The sequence below is a fragment of the Cornus florida genome, unplaced genomic scaffold (genome assembly GCF_030987335.1).
Source record: "Cornus florida cultivar Cherokee Brave unplaced genomic scaffold, ASM3098733v1 CherokeeBrave_3.0.0_Hap2_Chr06, whole genome shotgun sequence".
Taxonomy (NCBI): domain Eukaryota; kingdom Viridiplantae; phylum Streptophyta; class Magnoliopsida; order Cornales; family Cornaceae; genus Cornus; species Cornus florida.
In genome coordinates this window covers 34,841,024-34,860,344 of record NW_026775576.1, presented here as the reverse complement: position 1 = coordinate 34,860,344, position 19,321 = coordinate 34,841,024, and the positions used below count along the sequence as shown (strand labels likewise).

Below are 19,321 nucleotides of genomic sequence, written 5' to 3'. Positions count from 1 at the left end.
TAAGCCCATAAAGCGTCATTTAACTTTCGTGACCAATCTTTCCGGGTGGTGTTAACCGTCTTCTCAAGAACATGCTTAATTTCCCGGTTAGACACTTCTACTTGCCTACATATTTGAGGATGGTAAGGAGTGGCCACTTTATGAGTAACAGAGTACTTAAGAAATAAATGCCTTAGGAATTAATTACAAAAATGCTTTCCTCCGTCACTTATCATAGCCCTAAGCATACTAAAATGAATAAAGATATTGGACTTGATAAATTAAATAACCACAAAATGATCATTTGTTTTGGTAGCACATGCTTCCATCCACTTGGAAACATAATCAACGGCAAGAAGAATGTATTGAAAACCATAGGACATAGGAAATGGACTCATAAAATCAATGCCCCATATGTCAAAGATTTCTACAACAAGAATGTTGGTCAAAGGCATCATATCTCTTTTCAACATTGAACCCATCTTTTGACATCTCTCACATGACTTGCAAAAATTGTAGGCATCTTTATGGATAGTGGGCCAAAAGAGCCCACTTTGAAGAACCTTCAAGGCGGTCTTCTTTGCACTAAAATGCCCACCACATGCAAGAGTGTGACAAAACACTAGAGCACTTGGAATCTCGCTCTCCAGAATACATCTCCTCATAATTTGATCCGGACAATAACGGTACAAGATGGGATCTTCCCAATAGTAATTCCGGATGTTGGTAAAGATATGATTCTTTTCGTTCTTTGACCAAGAAGTTAGAAGTTTGCCAATTGCCAAATAATTCACAATGTTGGCAAACCAAGGCATTTGTCCATTAGAAACTTGGAAAAGTTGTTCATCCGAAAAAAAATCACGAATTGGTGGACTAGGGAAAGGTTCTATCGATAACCTAGAGAGATGATCGGTAACCACATTTTCGGTGCCTTTCTTGTCCTTGATTTCAAAATTGAATTCCTGAAGAAGCAAAATCCATCTAATCAATCTAGGTTTTGTTTCTCTCTTTGTCAAAAGATGTCTTAAGGCAGCATGATCGGAGTAAACAACCACCATAGAACCTAAAAGATAGGATCAAAATTTATCAAAAGCATACACTACGGCAAGTAATTCTTTCTCGGTAGTGAAGTAATTCAATTGAGCTCTTGAGAAAGTTTTACTTGCATAGTATATGGCAAAAGGAAACTTTCCTACTCTTTGGCCCAAAACAGCTCCCATGGCATAATTAGAAGCATCACACATAATTTCAAATGGCAATGACCAATTAGGAGGTTGCATGATAGAAGCAGATGATAATAAATCACGCAACTTATGAAAAGTTTCTAGGCATGCTTGCTCAAAGACAAAAGGAGTTTCCTTGGCAAGGAGATTGCACAAGGGTCGAGCAATTTTGCTAAAGTCTTTAATAAATCGGCGATAGAAGCTGGCATGACCTAGAAAGGAGCGAACCTCTCTCACCATTAAAGGTAGTGGCAATTCAGCAATAAGCTCCACTTTCGCTTTATCTACCTTAATCTCCCTCCTTGAGATGACGTGACCCAAAACGATACCCTCTTGAACCATAAAATGACTCGTTTCCTAACTAAGAACAAGATTTGTTTCACGACATCTCTTAAGCACTAGATCCAAACTTTTGAGGCATGCATCAAATGAAGACCCAAAGACAGAAAAATCATCCATGAACACTTCTAGATACTCTTCCACCATGTCCGAGAAAATTGACATCATACACCTTTGGAATGTGGCGGGGGCATTGCACAAACCAAAAGGCATCCATCTATAAGGAAATGTACCGAATGGACAAGTAAAGGTGGTTTTCTCTTGGTCCAATGGTTCAAGGGCTACTTGATTGTACCCCGAATAGCCATTAAGGAAGCAATAGTACTATTGTCCGGCCAATCTTTCTAGAATTTGATCAATGAATGGCAAAGGGAAGTGATCTTTTCTAGTGGCAGCATTTAATTTGCGGTAATCAATGCATACACGCCATGAATTGGAGGTACACTTAGAGATTTCCTCAACCTTTGCATTTTCAACCATGGTAATCCCCGATTTCTTGGGTACTACTTGAGTTGGACTCACCCATTTGTTATCGGAGATTGGGTAAATGATCCCGGCATCTAAGAGTTTGACAACTTCCTTTTTGACTACCTCCTTCATGTTAGGATTAAGTCTCCTTTAGGCATCCCTAAAGGGTTTTGCATCTTCTTCCATAAGTATGCGATGCATATAAATAGAAGGGTCAATTCCCTTAAGATTCGCCACACTTCATCCTATGGCTTCCTTATTTTCTTTAAGCACATTTAAGAGAGCGTCTTCTTGGTCTTTTTCAAGACTTGAAGAAATGATAACTGGAAGAGTCTCTTTTGGTCCTAGGAATGTATACTTGAGATTGGAAGGTAGAGTTTTAAGCTCAAGAGTTGGTGGAGAAACTAAAGATGAGACCGGTGGAGTGTTAGAGAGTGGAGGAAGAGGTTCTATTGGAGTTTTCCAAGATGGAAAATCTAAGCTTGCAACAGATTCCATGAGATTGCTTACTTCATCCATTGATTTTTCATCATCAAACCCACAATTTCCATACATTTCAAGAAGACAAGAAGCAAGAGGATCATCGGATAAGAGAGATGAAAGGTTATCCTCAATTGGTTGTTTCTTAACCATGGTAGGAATTGATCCCTCAATAATCTCATCCAACACATCTACAAGACAACACTCGTCTTCATCTATGGGATGTCAACTTGCGTTGAAAACATTAAACTTGACCATCATGTTACCAAACGAAAGGTCCATAACCCCGGATCTACAATTGATGGTTGCATTTGCAGTGGCAAGGAATGGCCTTCCCAAGATGATTGGGATGTGGTTGGTGGGATTGGTAACCGGTTCGGTATCAAGACTACAAAATCAATCGGGAAGTAAAACTTATCAACTTTGATGAGGATGTCCTCAACCATGCCCTTAGGTGTTTTGACGGATCTATCGGCCAATTAAAGCACCACCAAGATTGGTTTCAACTCATTCAAACCTAGTTGGATATACACAGAATAAGGAATCAAATTAATACTTGCACCTAAGTCAAGAAGAGCTCTACGAACTTCATAGTTCCCAATCACACGTGAGATGGTTGGAGCACCGGGATCTTTGAACTTAGGTGGAGTGTTTTGTTGAATAATGGAGCTCACTTGCTCTGTGAGGAACACTTTTTTAGGGCTCGGTCCCTTACTTTTCCTCTTTTGTGTGCAAAGGTCTTTCAAGAATTTTGCATAAGGTGGAATTTGCTTAATGGCATCCAAAAGAGGAAGATTGATGTTTACTTGCTTAAAAACTTCCATCATGTCATGTATTTTTCCTTCTTGCCTCCCATAAGGCGAGGTTTCTTTTAAAGCATAAGGGAATGGAGCTTTTGGCTCATAAGATTTTGCAATTTGAGGAGATGATGGAGATGATTGAGAATTCCAGTTAGGAACATTTTCATTCAAGGAAGTAGGAGTGGAATTGGGAATTGGATGGGTGACAACTTTAGGTTGCACCGATTCACTATCTTCCTTTGGTAGTTCAACCCTATTGTCCACTTGTTTACCACTTCTTAAGGTGGTGATGGCTTGCACTTGAGCTCGGGAAGAACACCCCGATGTAGGGTTTGCTTCCATACCAAATTGGGCTTTTGGATTCCTCTCGGGTTGACTAGGTAATTTCCCAATTTCTCTTGCATTCAATGCATTAGCTATGGTCCCAATTTAGGCTTCTAGCTTTGATATGGATTGAGAATGGGAATGCAACAAGTTGGTATTCATCTCTAAGCTACCCAAAGCTACCAAAACCTTATCTTTAAATGTAGAATTGCTAGAAAGTGCATGAGGATAATGAGAGCAAATTTGCGAATCATACATTTGAGGATGTGAAAAGTGATTAGTTCTTTAATGAGATGAAGAAGAAACAAATCCTTGGGAACCTCCTTTCCTTTTATGAGGGGGAATATATTTGCCTTGAAATTTTTTAGCTTGATGGACATTCAAATTTTCATTCGACATTGGAACATATGCACTTGAGTAAGGATGAGCTAATGTAGCATTGACTTGTTCAAAGTGCTCATTGAATGCATGTCCATGGGGACAAGCGAAAGTGGTATGTAAAACACTTGAACATGTCATGCATGGCTCACTAAGATGAGAAGTATGATGAAAAGAAGGTGATTTTATAACTGGTTTTTGACTCAACAAGAATTGATCAAGTTTTTGAGAGAGAGTCTTAACCTCGGCTACAATCTCTAATGGACTCTGTACTTGACATACTTGTAAATCTCTCTTCTTTTCCTTTGAACTATGGTTAAACCAAGAAGTATGATATTTTTGCAATGAGTTTTCGCTCATTTTCTCAAAGAGGTGCCATATGTCATATTCATGTTTTTCAAAATATGATCCTCCACATGACGTATCGACTGTGTCCATATGAATGTCGAATAGGCTCTCATAGAAATATTGAACCACTTGCCATTTCTTAATGCCATGATGTGGACATTTGCTTAGCAAGTCATTCAATCTTTCCTAAGCCTCATGTAACCACTTTCCTTCCTTTTGAGAAAATTCTTTAATTGAAGCACGCATTACATTAGTCAAACTTACAGGGTAAATTTTTTTCAAAAATTCATTTTGCATTTGTGCCCAAGATGTTATTAAATTCACCCCCAAAGTATTGAACCAATGCTTTACTTTATTTTTGAGTGTGAAAGGGAAGAGAAGTAGCCTAAGAACTTCCTCCGGGATATCCATATATCTTACAGTGGAACATATTTCAAAGAATTCATTAAGATGTTTGTAGGGTTCCTCATCATCTAAGCCATAAAAGAGTGGACACATTTGAATAGTCTCGGGCTTGATTTCATATTGATTTGCTTCAAAATTAGGTAACACAATACAAGTAGGTGCATGCTATGCATGAAGATTGTAATGATCATAAGGACCATTAGAGGAATTGGAGCTTGAACTCCGGGGCCATGTTGATTAAGAGGGGGGGTTTTGCATGAAACGTGGGTCCAAGGAGCCAAGATTACCCTCTAGATTTTCCACGTGAATGCCTAGGACGAATGATATGACAATGACTACCCAAGCCTTCTAGCAACACACGAAACACAACAAAACAAGCAAGCACTCTTCCTTCACAACAAATCAACAATCAAAAAACTTCCTCCACATACAATGTTCCCATACTCCCATGCTTTAACAATATACAAGAAAAGTAAATTGCCTCCACGCGGGCTCACAATATGTCTAAGAATTGAAATACAAGCCTCCACGTGGGCCAACGATTTAACTAGAGATTGAGTAAGAAAAAGCTTACAAAGGTCCTTTAGCACTTCAACTCCAAATTTTTAGCTTTTAGCTTAGCAATTATTTATTTATTTATGATTTTAGCTTTTTTCCTTTGCTTGCTTAGCTCCTTTGCTTGGAATACTCCTTTGCTCACCTTCTTCGCCCAATGCTCCTAGTCAAACTAAAACAAACATAATAAGTAACAAACATTGAAAACAAAGTAAAGACATGATCAAAAGAGTACTAATTCCTAATTGATTCCACAAATACGACGTTGCCAATCAATCAATCCCTGGCAACGTGATAAGCGCCGAATATTGCATATTCAAGCGCCCTTATTTGCATTAGTTGAGCCCAGTTATTGATTATAATGTATGGTTTAGCTTTATTCATTATTTTGTCCTTGTTCAGGTCGGTTCCCCTAAAGGTGGTTAAAAGAACGGTGTTAGCAAACTTTTGAAGAACCAAAGCTAGCCGTTGTTGGGGACTGTTGGTTGTGTCCAGTTTTTGAAGCCATCGTGAGTATGAAATTGATGGCCTTACATTCATTTCATGACAATGTCGCAGCACCAACAAAAGATGTTAAGAAGATGGCTGAAGGAGTTGAGGCCAAGGAACCTACGGGCGCCCGCCAAATTGCCCATCTCATTGCCTACTTTCGCGGGCCTCGCCGCATATTCGTGAGCCCCCGCGGGCACCCGCGGGCGCATTGCGGGCGCCCGCCATTTTACAAAAGGCAGCTTACCTGCCCTTGATTTCCAGCTAATCCTTGTCCCCTTATCATTTTTCTGTGGTCCAACTTCATCCTGGGGAAGTGGAGCTCGGAAATGAGGGGGAAAGAGGAGATTTTTGGTAAATAAGGAGAGGAAGGCTTGACTTTTGGTGGAGGATATTTTTTTACATCAAAATTTCTAGAGAGAGAAAGATTAGAGAGGAGAGTTCTTGGGTGGCTAGGGCTGAGCTCAAAAATGGAAGGTGTCTCCAAGCTTCCTCCTTCCTCTAGTGTATCCATGGGTAACTAAACCTTCATCTAGGGAGGTGATGAAGCCCCTCCCTTGTAAGCATATTCTAATTTAGATTATATTGTGGGATAACAATGTATATTCTTTGGTCATTTCATGATCTAGAGCCCCATAATTGTTGTAACGGATTTTAAATGTCTATAAATGATTATTTTGAGTTATTCATCTTGTCTTAGATGGTTACTTCTCTTAATCATATTGCTTGCACTGCCATAGTGACAATGGAAATGAGATCATGGAATTGTTTTCATGGCATGTTAATAGAGAAACTTGATAGTCCATTGCTTAGGTATTTCCTTTGATGGTTTATGCTTGATTCCTAGTTTCATGTGCTTCATAATTTGATTAAAGGCTTGATGATCTTTTGCTTAGGAGAGTATGCTTGATGCTACACCCTAGTTTAGGTAGTTCAAATGTATAAACTTTTGATGGATCATTCTTGTTTTTGATTTAATGAACTTCTTGATGATTATACGGCAATCATGTGTTGCTATATAATTCTTGACCATTATATATTGTCGATCCCCAATTTAGTCTTTGTATAGCATGTGTATAGGGTTGAAGGTGAATTCACTTCCCTAGTCCCTTCTTATTTATCTCTACCTCTTAACTTTAGTGTTTTATACATTTTAATTCTTAATTTTAGTGACAAACCAACAAATCTCTATTCACACCCTTCATCAAACTAAAGGGAATTTAAAAACCTTAGTTGCCATAAAGTGGCAGTCCTAGTGGTTCGACTTACCCGACCAATAGCCCTATTTTACAATGATTTATGCTATTGCAAAGGTTGATGTATAATTATCATACTGATCAATTTTTGGTGCCGTTGCCGGGGACTGCAAACGGTTTTGCAACTGAGGTTTTAGGATTACCTTTGGTTTGATTGTGCATATTGTGTTTTGTGAATATTTTCTTGTGTTGTTTTGATCACTGTGACATTTTAAGTGTTTGTGAGATTCTAGATATTCAAGGCTTGCTGAGGAAAACTAGCAAATTTGTAAGTCTAAACGACTTCCGGTAAGTTTTCGAAGCTCTAGTTTCAAAATTGTGAATATCTTGTATGTGTTTAGTTTAGATATAGTTAAGTTGTGAAGCCTTTGTCGAGGCTATTTATTTTTCTATCTTGATAATTGAGGAGAAAGGGAACATCGTATGTGGAGTTACTGGTGATGAATTGTTGTCTTGATTGTGCTATGTGTTGTTGATGTTTGGCCGTAAGTCACTTTCCTTACCAACTCTTGACTCGCCAGTTAACATAAATTCGCTTGAAAGAACTCTTAGAAGAAACCTTAGGCAATCTACTCGTATAAAAGAACTTGAAACTGAATTTAACATAATGGCTGAAAATGTTGGAGATGTCAGAAATGAGGGAATCCATAATAATAGAGCTAAAATTCCAAACGTGGTTCTTATAACTCTTCGGGACCATTTCGTCCCTACCACTTATGCTTCTCCCTCTTGCATAGTGATGCCAAATATTGAGGCCGCTCAATACGAAATCAAATCTAGCACCATCTAAATGCTTCCATCTTTTCATGGCTTTGAAAATGAGGACCCTTATAAGCACCTTGATGAATTCCTCGAAATATGTTCTACCATCAAGCTGAGGGGCTTCCCTGACAATGCTCTCCATTTGCATCTCTTCCCATTCTCCTTAAAAGATAGGGCAAAATATTGGTTGAACTCCCTTGCTGCAAATTCCATCACTACATGGGCTCAATTGCAATAAGAATTCATAAAAAAATATTATCCAGTAAGTAAGACCAATCTAATGAGGCTTTCTATTCTTAGCTTTTCACAAAGCGATAGGGAACAACTCCATGAGACTTGGGAAAGACTACAAGACCTCTTTAGGAAATGTCCGCACCACCTAATTCCAAATTGGCAATTGGTGCAAGCTTTCTATGCTGGTTTGACCGACACCCATAGATTCATGGTTAACTCATCATGTGGAGGGATGTTCATGTTTAAAAGTGCGGATGAGGCATGGACCTTACTAGAGAATCTGAGTGAGAATTCATTACAACACAATTCTCGTAGGGCTCCAACCTCAACCAATGCCAAGAACACCAACCCTTGTCAACCGAAGACAATGAGGGAAGAATCATCTCAAGTGGATGCCAAAGCTCATAAATTCTATCAATTGATGGCACCACATCTATCTCCTTCCTTGTCTCAAAATTCAGCTAGTACGGTGTGTGCATCATGCACTAGTCCTTTCCATCTCTCGGAAGATTGCCCCACACCTGAGCAATTTTCTAATCCCAATCAAGAGTAAGCCAATGCCATGTTCTCAAGACCCGAAAATAATCCATATTCCAATGCTTACAATCTGGGATGGAGAGATTATCTGAATTTTTTGTGGTGGTAGCAAGCCCCACAAAATTCTCAATTCCAAAATCAAGGGCATCAAAATCAGCCCTCTTCTCAATTTCAAAATAGGCAATTTCAGGCCTCTTCAAGCTACCATCCCCCTTATAATCCAAATGTCTCTAATCAACCTCCTGTGTTCCCAACGGATGAGATTATGGCTGCAAATAAATAAATAATGGAATCCAACAAGCAACTCTTGTCATCTTTGCAGCCCACTCTCCAAATGGTTCATTCCCACACTCAGTCTATTGCTAAACTTGAGAATCAAGTAGGGCAAATAACCACTTCAATGAACCAGCTCCTTTAAAGAGATAAAGGGAAGCTTCCCGCTCAACCATTTGAGAATCCTAGAGGGATTCATGTGATTGACGAAACCCCTCCTCCGAGTGGGCCTACTCATGAACAAGTCTAAGCAATCACCACCCTTAGGAGTGGTCGAGTTGTGGACAACAAGGTTGATGGAGAGAAAAATGGAACAACCCTTCCTTCTAAAAATCCAAATCTTTTCTCTAATCCAAAAGTCACTCTTGGAAATCTAAATTCTAGCATTCATGAAAATCCCAAGCTTGTCAACCCAAATGTGGAGACTTCTTATGAGCCTAAGGCTCCGTTTCTTCATCATCTCCAAGAGTCGACACATTTTGGGAACAAGAATTGCAAAATTCAAGACATGTGGCAAGTTTTCAAGCAAGTAAAGATCAACTTGCCTCTCTTGGATGCTATAAAGCAAATCCCTCCCTATGCAAAATTTCTTAAGGATTTGTGCACTCAAAAGCGCACTTCCAAAAATCAGTTGCCAAAGAAGGTAAGATTAACTGAAAATGTGAGTGCAATCATTCAATACAGTGCTCCTCCAAAGTATAAGGATCTGGGCACCCCAACTATCTCATGTGTCATTGGCGACAACAAGATAGAGAGGGCCCTCATTGACTTTGATTCCATATTCGGTTTACTTACAACTAGGTTTGGGGGTTTTAAAGCCAACCTCCATGGTCTTGCAGCTTGCCGACAGATCAGTCAAGCACCCGCGGGGCATTCTTGAGGATGTCATTATCAAAGTGGACAAATTCTACTTCTCGGTAGACTTTGTGGTTCTTGACACGGAACCGGTCCACGACACAAAGAAGCATATTCCCGTGATCCTCGGTAGGCCATTTTTAGCTACGGCTAACACTTTAATTAATTGCCGAACCGGGGTGATGGATATCTGGTTTGTCGTCCTACCATAAGCTTAAGAGAGTGTGCATTAAGGCGAGGGTCAAGTTTTACATTTATAGAAGCCACTACTACCTTCACTAAAAATATAGTTACGGTAAGTAGGGATCGTCCCAAGGGATTGGAGTCGAATTTGGTTGTGGAATCACTATTAGGGTTAGTAGGTCGAGTGATCAAACGAATAATTGGTTGGTTGATTAAACTAGAGAACAAAGTAAACTAAATAATTGAATGCAATAAAGAGTAAGTAATAGAGAGAGATCTTGGGGTTTAGAGGTCACCACCAAGTAATACTTTTCTACACCCTTAACAAGTGACTAATGAGGGAAATGTGTGTTGCAATATTGATGTGTGTATGTTTGGTTGATTTAATTAACAAGGATGACCAATTAAGTATATATTGTCTAAGCAATATGTGAAAAGCACAACATATCTAACAATTAAGTATATATTGTCTAAGTAGCATGTGAAAAACACAACATATCTAGCAAGTCAATAATCCTTTCATTAAGCTCACAAGCCAAATACACCATAAGGTTAGAGACATATGCTACTTGCATTCAAAAGTATAGAACATCAAACAACAAGCATGGATTGTCCTCTCATCTAACAACTATACTACTACTACACTACAATTAAGTTAATGACATGAAATTAAACTAATTAAGCTAAGGGAGAGGCATAATCCATCAAGAAATGAGCATGAACCATCAAGAAAATTACAAGAGCATTCCATTAAGCACTATGTTTTGACAATCTCTAGATCTATGGCATTAATACACATAGACATGCATCAACAACACAAGAAATAAAGATAAACACATGAACATCTATTCTAGCATACATAGACATATGGATAGAATGAAATGATCAATGGGAAGCATTAAACCACATAAATCATTGAATAAACAAGATCTATATATATAAAAGTGTTAAAACATGTATTACAACACTAATCCCTTAATAATACACAAAATCAAGATGTAGAAAGCATGCTTGGGGCTAACTCTAGCCCCAAGAGGATGTCTAGCCACTCATGGTAATGCTTCTCCAACCCTCAAGGGCAAACTCCATGGAAGAAATCTACTCCTTGGTTGATGAAGAGCTCCCAAGCTTGTGTCTCTAGCCTTCTCCTCATTTCTTCCTCCCTAAGAATAGCCTCTATTGTGATAGACGGATTTCTAAGAATGCTAACCCCTTTTCAAAAAGTGTATCATATTCTTTATATAGGTAGGTCAAGTGACACACAAAATGAGCTTGGGTCGTCCACAAAATATTCCCCAATGATTAGATAAGGACAACTTTCAATGAGATGGAAATTTAACTTTTTTGCACTGGAGGAAGTTCGATTGATCGAACCTTGGACTTGGATCGATCGAACATGGCTGAGATTTATCGAACTGAAGTTGGATTGATCCTCAATAGAGGTACCTTTTTGGATAAAAACAAATCTGAGATATTTTGAAGATATTTTTTGGGAAAAGGACAAAAGTGGTTGGTAGGGTGGTACAATTGGATAAGATCAATCATTTGGATAAGGATAAGGTAGTTCGATCAATCGAAGAATGATGTTGAATCGATCGAACTTTTGAGATCTCTAAAAATGTCATAGTGGCTTAGATCCATCTTGAAGTGCTGAGATCGATCATGTTGGATCGATCGAACTTTGATATGAGATTGATCGAAGATGTTGAATTCCACCTTTTTCTTCCTTTTGCTTCCACTTGGCTCCTTTCTTTGATTAATCCCAGAATTATTTTATTTCTGTTCTTATTTGGCTGAGTTAGCTTATTTTTGGGATAAGTGCCCGAAAATAGAAATAACACGAAATTAATCTAAAATGGTAAAGTAAGATAGATAAAGGTACTAGAATATCTAAGCTTAAGGGGTTTAAATATGCACTTTTCAGTGCTCATCACACCCCCAAACTTAAATATTATTATTCCCTAGCAATGAATTAGAAAGTAAAGGAATGAAATAAACAACTATACATCTATGAACTAGAAAGCAATAAATGGATAACACCACTTTCGTAGGGAACACGATTGCACTTAGCATATACAATAAGCCTTTTAAACCCCTAGATTACCCCTAGTGGACGAGTGAAGTCTCGTGAGGGTTTCCAGAAATGATACCCATAAACATTAAGCTCATTCTTTCAAAAGAGGCACTAATATTGCAAACAAGCATTGGGAGAAAACTACCCCAAGTATGCAAATTTTTAAACATTTCCAAGCAATCTCCCAAAATTTCAACATCAAGCAAGCAAATATGGTCCTCCACACATAAAGAAAATGATCATGTAAATCAAAACAACTCTAGAATCCTTTTTGAGTGGACCAGCATAAAATATGTTGCTATCTTAGCCAACTAAAGAATTAATCACATCCTTACCCTCAAACTAGCACACAAATCTATTACCGATCATCAAGACAAAAAGTGGACCTTTTATTAAAGCTTTATTGTTCTAGATGCGCTTATTCTTTTCACTCAATTTTTTTTTTTTTTTTTTATTTTTTTATTTTATAGGATCAAAGATGGAAGTATGATGCAATGTGTTGATCTATTAAGCTTTCTAGCGATTCATGAGGTCGAGCGTTAGGTCAATGACTCCCAAACCAGACGGCTTTAGGGCATTAGGTGTTCAAACACCCCTATGGACTTACAAGCTCAAATCAACTAGGCTACAAATCAAGACAACCTCCATCCAATCATTTCCCACTTCTCACCTTTGGGAGAAGTCCTCACTTTTTATTGCTTTTGCAACTTCTTCTTCTTTTATTTATTTATTTATTTATTTATTTTTTTGAATAAATAAGTTCAATTATTAACCTAGAGTTTGGGCCCTCCACCTTTCGGCGAGAGAAGTTTAGTGCTTGATGAGGCTAGAATCCCGGCTACTTAGTGAAAAGGGGTTATTATCCACCTTTATCAAGAATGAAAGCTTTCAATGCACTACTAGCCCAATTGGGATATAACTAATTCAATAATTAACAAAGCATGTACCCCACAATTGAATGTTAGTGTGTGCTTGTGCTAGTGTAGAATCATAGAGTGAATCTCAAAACAATCACAAAATCAAGATGATGTGGACCACAAGTGCAAGTAAGATATCAATTTTTAAAAAAATTTACTCATAAGTGGCATCTGCAAGGCATACAAGGAGTATTGGACTCTCAAGTCAAGTAATTTTTAAATTTTAAGCAATATAGTCCTCAAAAGATCAAGATCATCGCTAAAATGGACCAATCATAAAAAATCTCTCAAATACACAAGTCATGCTCAAAATTTTGAATTTAAAAGCAAACACTGTAACATACACCATTACCCCCAAACTTAAATGACACAGTGTCCTCAATGTGCAAAGAGAACAAAGGGAAAGAGTATACCGGTGCAAGTTGCAAAAGTATCCAAAGTGGGTGGCATGGCCCCCCAAACTTGGGATTAACTGTGGTCCTGAAATTTGGCACTCGAATAAACTCATTAGATAACAAAAGGGATAATCAGTGCACAGTGGACATGCAAGTGTAAATGAAATAAAGCAGTGAGAGAGGCATAAGGGTGGTCTTGAAAATTGGGCAGAACTCTCTCACTCACTGAAATCACTGTGATGCACCTGATGGAGTCAAACAGATAGATATAAGAATATAATAGATGACATCCATAACAAAAGTAGATATATCCAAAATAAGTATAGAGTACATCAAAAGATCAAAGCCGACATATCCAGCTGCAAATAATATACAGGGATAAAAGTAACAGATATGAATCATAGAGATGGAGTATATAGAGAGAGAAGGAGTGAGAATCTTAGGTGGACGAGGCAGGACGGGCAGGGCGAGCTCCGCGGATATCGTGAGATAAGTCTCGGAGTACAGTCTTGACATCCGTGCGGAATGTAGCAAAATCAGCTCGGTGGGCCACAGCATCGGCTCGAATGGCAGCAGTATCAGCTCTGATAGCAACCACTGCATCCTCAAGAGCCTAAAGATGCTCTCCAAAGCTGGGGATCTGACTAGGAGCCTCAGGTACGGATAAATCAGAAGAAAGATCCTAAGTCTGCTCCTCTGCATGAATGGGTGATCAAGCTGGAGAGTGCTGCTCTGCATCATCTGCAGGTCGCTCTAAATCAATGTCCGTACGCTCGACAGCCGGATCAACTGGTGCGTCGTCCGCTACCAAGTCTGCTTCTGCTACTGGGGCCTCAGCCTCAAAATCCTCTAAATCTAAGTCCTCTGCCGCCTGAGCTACATCCTCTTGTAATCGGGCAATAATAACATTATAGCTTTTATCCCAGTCCTTCTTCAAGAAGTGATAGCAACTTCTCTCAGGGCGCTCCCGAGGATGGAAAGGATATCGCTGATCAATCAGGATTTGGGTGATGAGGTGGCCAAATGGGAGAGACTTAGCCCTTTTGGGCCTCTCCCTGTTGATATGCTCATCGTAGAGCTTCTTCATCACGCTTCAGATAAGCACAGGGATAAATACCTAGTGGCCCGTGTATAATGCGTAGAGGGCTGTCAGATAGTCTCCTCGCTACTGAATCTTGTGCCCAGCCATATATATATTCCGAAAGAGAATGGAATCGAAGAACCATAGGTCATCTGGAAGATAAGTGCAGGTGGCAAAAGTCTCGCCATCGGCATAGTGACTTGTCAAGAAAACTGCCATGTCGGCATAAAAAGGCCTGTATAGCCTGGGATAAAGCTCCTGTAGCTCCAGAAGGCATCGGTGTGGATAATGGCATGATCTGGCTAATGTGTCCACAGTAATAGTAATCTGGTGGCCATCTATGGTAGTGACCAGCTCTGCCGTGGTACGTGGGGACGGTCGGAGGTTCTAGAAGAACACCCAAACTAGCTGCAGGTAGACTGGCTCAGTAACTGGGGCAAGAATAGCTACAAGGCCCCTCCGGATAATGTCATCATAAGCGGATCGGGTCAGCGCCAATCTGGAGAAGAAGTCAACATCAAAAACTGACTCATGAGCCACTGACATCTATATATATCTAGGCAATGGCCTGTCACACTCCTGGGCTAGCTGAGGTGGATGATGTGGTGGGGATGGTGATGGTGAATGCTCAGCCTCAGCCTCATCCGGTGATGGAGATGGAGTAAACGCAGCTTAAGCCTGAGGAGGTGACTGAGGTGGAGTAGGCTCTAATGGCTCCTCTTGTGCAGGGTCATGGTCATGAGAAGGACCAGCCTCGACATCAAAAGTGTGCCTGCCCCGGCGGTGATAGTGACCGTGGGCTATGGTCTTGCGCTTAGGCATGGCCTAAAAATAATTTAAAAGTTGCAAGCGGAGTCAGTGCCAGAATAAAGAATTGAAAGCACAAAAATAGAAACATACATGTCAAGTAAGATAGACAAAACATATATGACATGAATCTATGCAAGTGACAGGATGTGAACATGCTAAGCAGTGTAAGTATGAAATGCATCCAATGTGGAATATCATAGGCATTGGGCATGAATGAGATAGCATGGACGCAAGATAAGATGCATGGAATGTGTGTATGAAATATGTGAAGTTCGATCGATCACAAAAAATGTGAGATCGATCTTAAAACTTTGATCGATCCGAGAAACTAAAAAAATGAGTTTGATTAATCTCACCAGATCAATCGGAGATAGAAGTTCGATCAATCGAACTGTGCGAAGATGAAAGTCGAAAAGTCATAGATCTGTAACGTGGATGATACGGGGCTTTCACGACATGGTCGTGGGCCCATCAACATAACAATTCCTCAATCCTAGTTACTGGACTAGGCCCATACTCCCACAAATTAAATCAAAACTCAAAATATAAACACATATATACAAATCTATATAAACATATCTATAACATGCTTCAAGCTTCATCAATGGAGGATTTGAACATTTAAGTAACCTAGATCTAGAATATAAAATATTTATGCATCAATTCAAAGCTTAGATTTAAAGATGGGGTTCGGATCTTACCCCAAATGAAGAGAGAAGTGGAGAATAGAAGGGGGTGAAATTCAAGAAGAGAAAGAAGAGAGAGAGAGAGTCGAAGCTCACTGGATCTCGCTGGAGGTTCGCCGGAGATGATGAAGATGGGTGGATGCGCTGTGACGACGGGAATGAGGGATAAGGGTTTGTGAGAGTGTTGGATCGATCTAATGAATCAATCTTGAGACCCTTAGGTTCTATTTTTTTTTTTAAACTTTTCCCGTCTAGTTCGATCGATCGAACTGAGATTTCAGATCGATCGAACTATGATGATCTCTCTTCAAAGTATTTTTGGATTATTTATTTATTTATTTTTATTTTTAAAAAAAATTAAAAATTCAAACAAAGTCAAAGATGGTGAGATGAAGAACATAGATCGATCTGAACAAATGTTCGATCGATCTGACAGAGAGCAAAAATATGCAGGTTTTTGGTTCAAAAATTTGGCTAAGTGTTGGAACTCAAGATCGATCGAACTTGAAGTTTGGATCGATCGAAGGACTTATGATCGATCTGAGAATAAGTTCGAACGATGGGACAGAGAGGTATTTTGGATGCAGGTAGATGCAGGTCGAAAAATTTTCTAAGTGTTGGATGCAGGTGGAAGTTTGATTAATCGAACTCTCATTTGAGATCGATCGAACTTATGCAAAATGCTCAACTTCAACATGAAAGCTCATGCAATCCTAATCACAGTTCCTTGCAATGCATATGAACCAAAAAAAAAGTATCTAGACTTCGTAAGAAATGAAATTAAAGATAGAAATAAGGGAGGAATAGGGTTTTACACCCTACGAAATGTTGTGCTAGTCTTTAACGTCTCTAGCACGACGTTGGGCTCTTTTAGCTTGGATCACAGATCTTGTAATGCATCCCCTCCTTGTTGGGGTGATAGATGCTTTGAACTCCACCCAACAAATGGTTCTTTGAAGAACTTGTTGAATTTAGCTCAAAAGAAACTTTTGATCCCTTGTCAATGCAATCACAATCTTTGGGCTTCCATGCCCTTTTAAAGCAAGAATTTGAAACAACACTTTGAGAATGCAAAGTTGAAGATGATCCCTTTAAAGTTTTGGTCTTACACAAAAGTTCACTTCCTTGACATTGAAGATCATGACATTTTTCTACAATATTTACTTCTCCTTCATACTTGTCAATTGAGTTGGGTGTGGGATTGAAGATATTCAACTTCACCTTCATATGGCCAAATGATATTTTTATTATCCCCATCCTACAATTGATGTTGGCATTAGCGGTTGCCAAAAAAGGACGGCCAAGGATCGATTCCGTGTCAATGACAACGAAATCAACGGGGAAGAAAAATTTGTCAATCTTTATCAAAACATCCTCAATGATACCCCTAGGCTTCTTAATGGATCCGTCAGCAAGTTGTAAAATTACCGACGTCGGTTTCAATTCACCTAGGCCCAATTTGATATAAACCGAGTATGGAAGAAGGTTAACACTTGCTCCTAAGTCAAGAAGCGCCCGATTAATAATATGATCACCAATGATGCATGAGGTGGTAGGTGAACCGGGGTCCTTAAACTTTGGTAAAGTGTTATGTTGCAAAATTAAGCTCACTTGCTCGGTTAAAACCACTTTTCTTGGTGTTTGGCTCTTGTTCTTCCGCTTTTGGGTGCACAAGTCTTTCAAGAATTTGGCATAAGCCAGAATTTGCTTGATTGCATCCAAAAGTGGAAGATTGACTTTCACTTGCCTAAACATTTCCATGATTTCATTGGTTTTTGCCTTTTGCTTGTCTTTTGAAATGGATCCTTTTAAGGCATCCGGAAATGGAGCTTTTGGTTCAAAAACCTTTTCAGAATTTTTCTTTGAAGTTTCTTCAACACAAGAATTTTTCAAATCACTTTATTTCAAATCATTTTTCAACAAAACCTTTTCAAATTCATTTTTCAGCAAATCTTTCTTCAAATCATTTTCAAAATCATTCTTCAAATCACATTTTGAAGTTTTCTCATTCACAAGATCATGTATATGCAATGAAGGGGGAATGGGATGTGAAACGGGATGGGTGACAACTTAAGGTTGTACCGGTTCACTCTCTTCATTGGACATTTCAACTTGATTGTCCACAATCCTACCACTCTGCAAGGTTGTCACCGCATTAACATGCTCAATGGTGTAGCCTTTCGATGAGGAATGGGTTTCCACAACACATTGTTGCTTAGGTGGGGCATTCATAGGCATCTTTCCCTTCTCTCTTGTATTAAGAGTGCTTGCTAATTGCCCTACTTGGGTTTGTAGCTTTGCAATAGATTGAGAGTGGGAATGAAACAATTGTGTGTTTGCCTCAAGAGTGCCCAAAGCATTCAAAACTTTTTCTTCAAAGGCGGGACTTCTAGCATTTCATTGGGAATAAGATTGATTGGGAAAATGAGAGTTAGCAAATTGATTCCCTTGTGATTGATAAGGTTTATAACCTTGGGATCCTTGGTTTTGAAGTAGAGGTGGAATGTACTTTGAAAACCGCATTGGGAAGGGTTTGAGCCCTCCCCTTGTTATTTCCATGAGAAGTTCGGATGATTTCTCCAACTTGGATTATAATGAGCACCATAAGGATTGTTCCCTTGGTTCACAAAAGTTGCATTGACTTGTTCATTAGGTTCATTTTGCACTTGTCCATGGGGACAATGAGAAGTAGAATGAAGAACACTAAAACAAGTCATACATGATTCATTTGATGCACGATGAGAATGGTTAGGGAAGGAAGATACTTGGTTTGCCAAGTTTTGATTAATAAAAAATTGATCAAACCTTTGAGATAAAGACTTCATTTTGGCGGCTATTTCATTTGAGTGGTCGACTTGATGTAAGCCAACACTCTTCCTACCTTGAGAATTTCTACCATTCTTGGATGATAATGTTCCATGCAAAGAATTTTCACTCATGCTCTCATAAAGACGCCACACGTCATCCTCATGCCTATCAATGTGTGAGCCACCCATGGAAGCATCAACCATGCCCTTGTAATTGTCCGATAAGCTCTCAAAGAAATATTGAACTAATTATCATTTGGGCATGTCATGATGTGGACACTTCCTAAGCAATTCATTGAAGCGTTCCCATGCCTCATGAAATGTTTCTCCATCCCCATGTGTGAATTCTCTAATGGAAGTTCTCATGACATTGGTCTTAGAAACTGGATAGTACTTCTTCAAGAACTCTTGTTGCATTGCCCAAGAAGTTATTGAAAAAGGCCTAAGATTATTAAACCAATACTTTGCCTTGTCCTTTAAGGTGAATGGAAAAAAGTTTAAGTCTTAAGACCTCTTCCGGCATGTCCGTATATTTTACGGTGGAACATACTTCAAAAAACTCATCCAAATACTTGTAAAGTTCTTCACTTGGAAGTCCATGGTAGTTAGGAAGCATTTGAATGGTTTGTGGCTTAATTTCATAGTGATGTGCTCTAAATGGTG

At 39.1% G+C, this 19,321-nt stretch overlaps 1 pseudogene; it reads left to right on the top strand.

Moving 5' to 3' along the window:
• Window positions 1–18,920: 18,920 nt before the first annotated feature.
• Window positions 18,921–19,018, top strand: LOC132315438 (small nucleolar RNA R71; annotated as a pseudogene).
• Window positions 19,019–19,321: the final 303 nt, after the last annotated feature.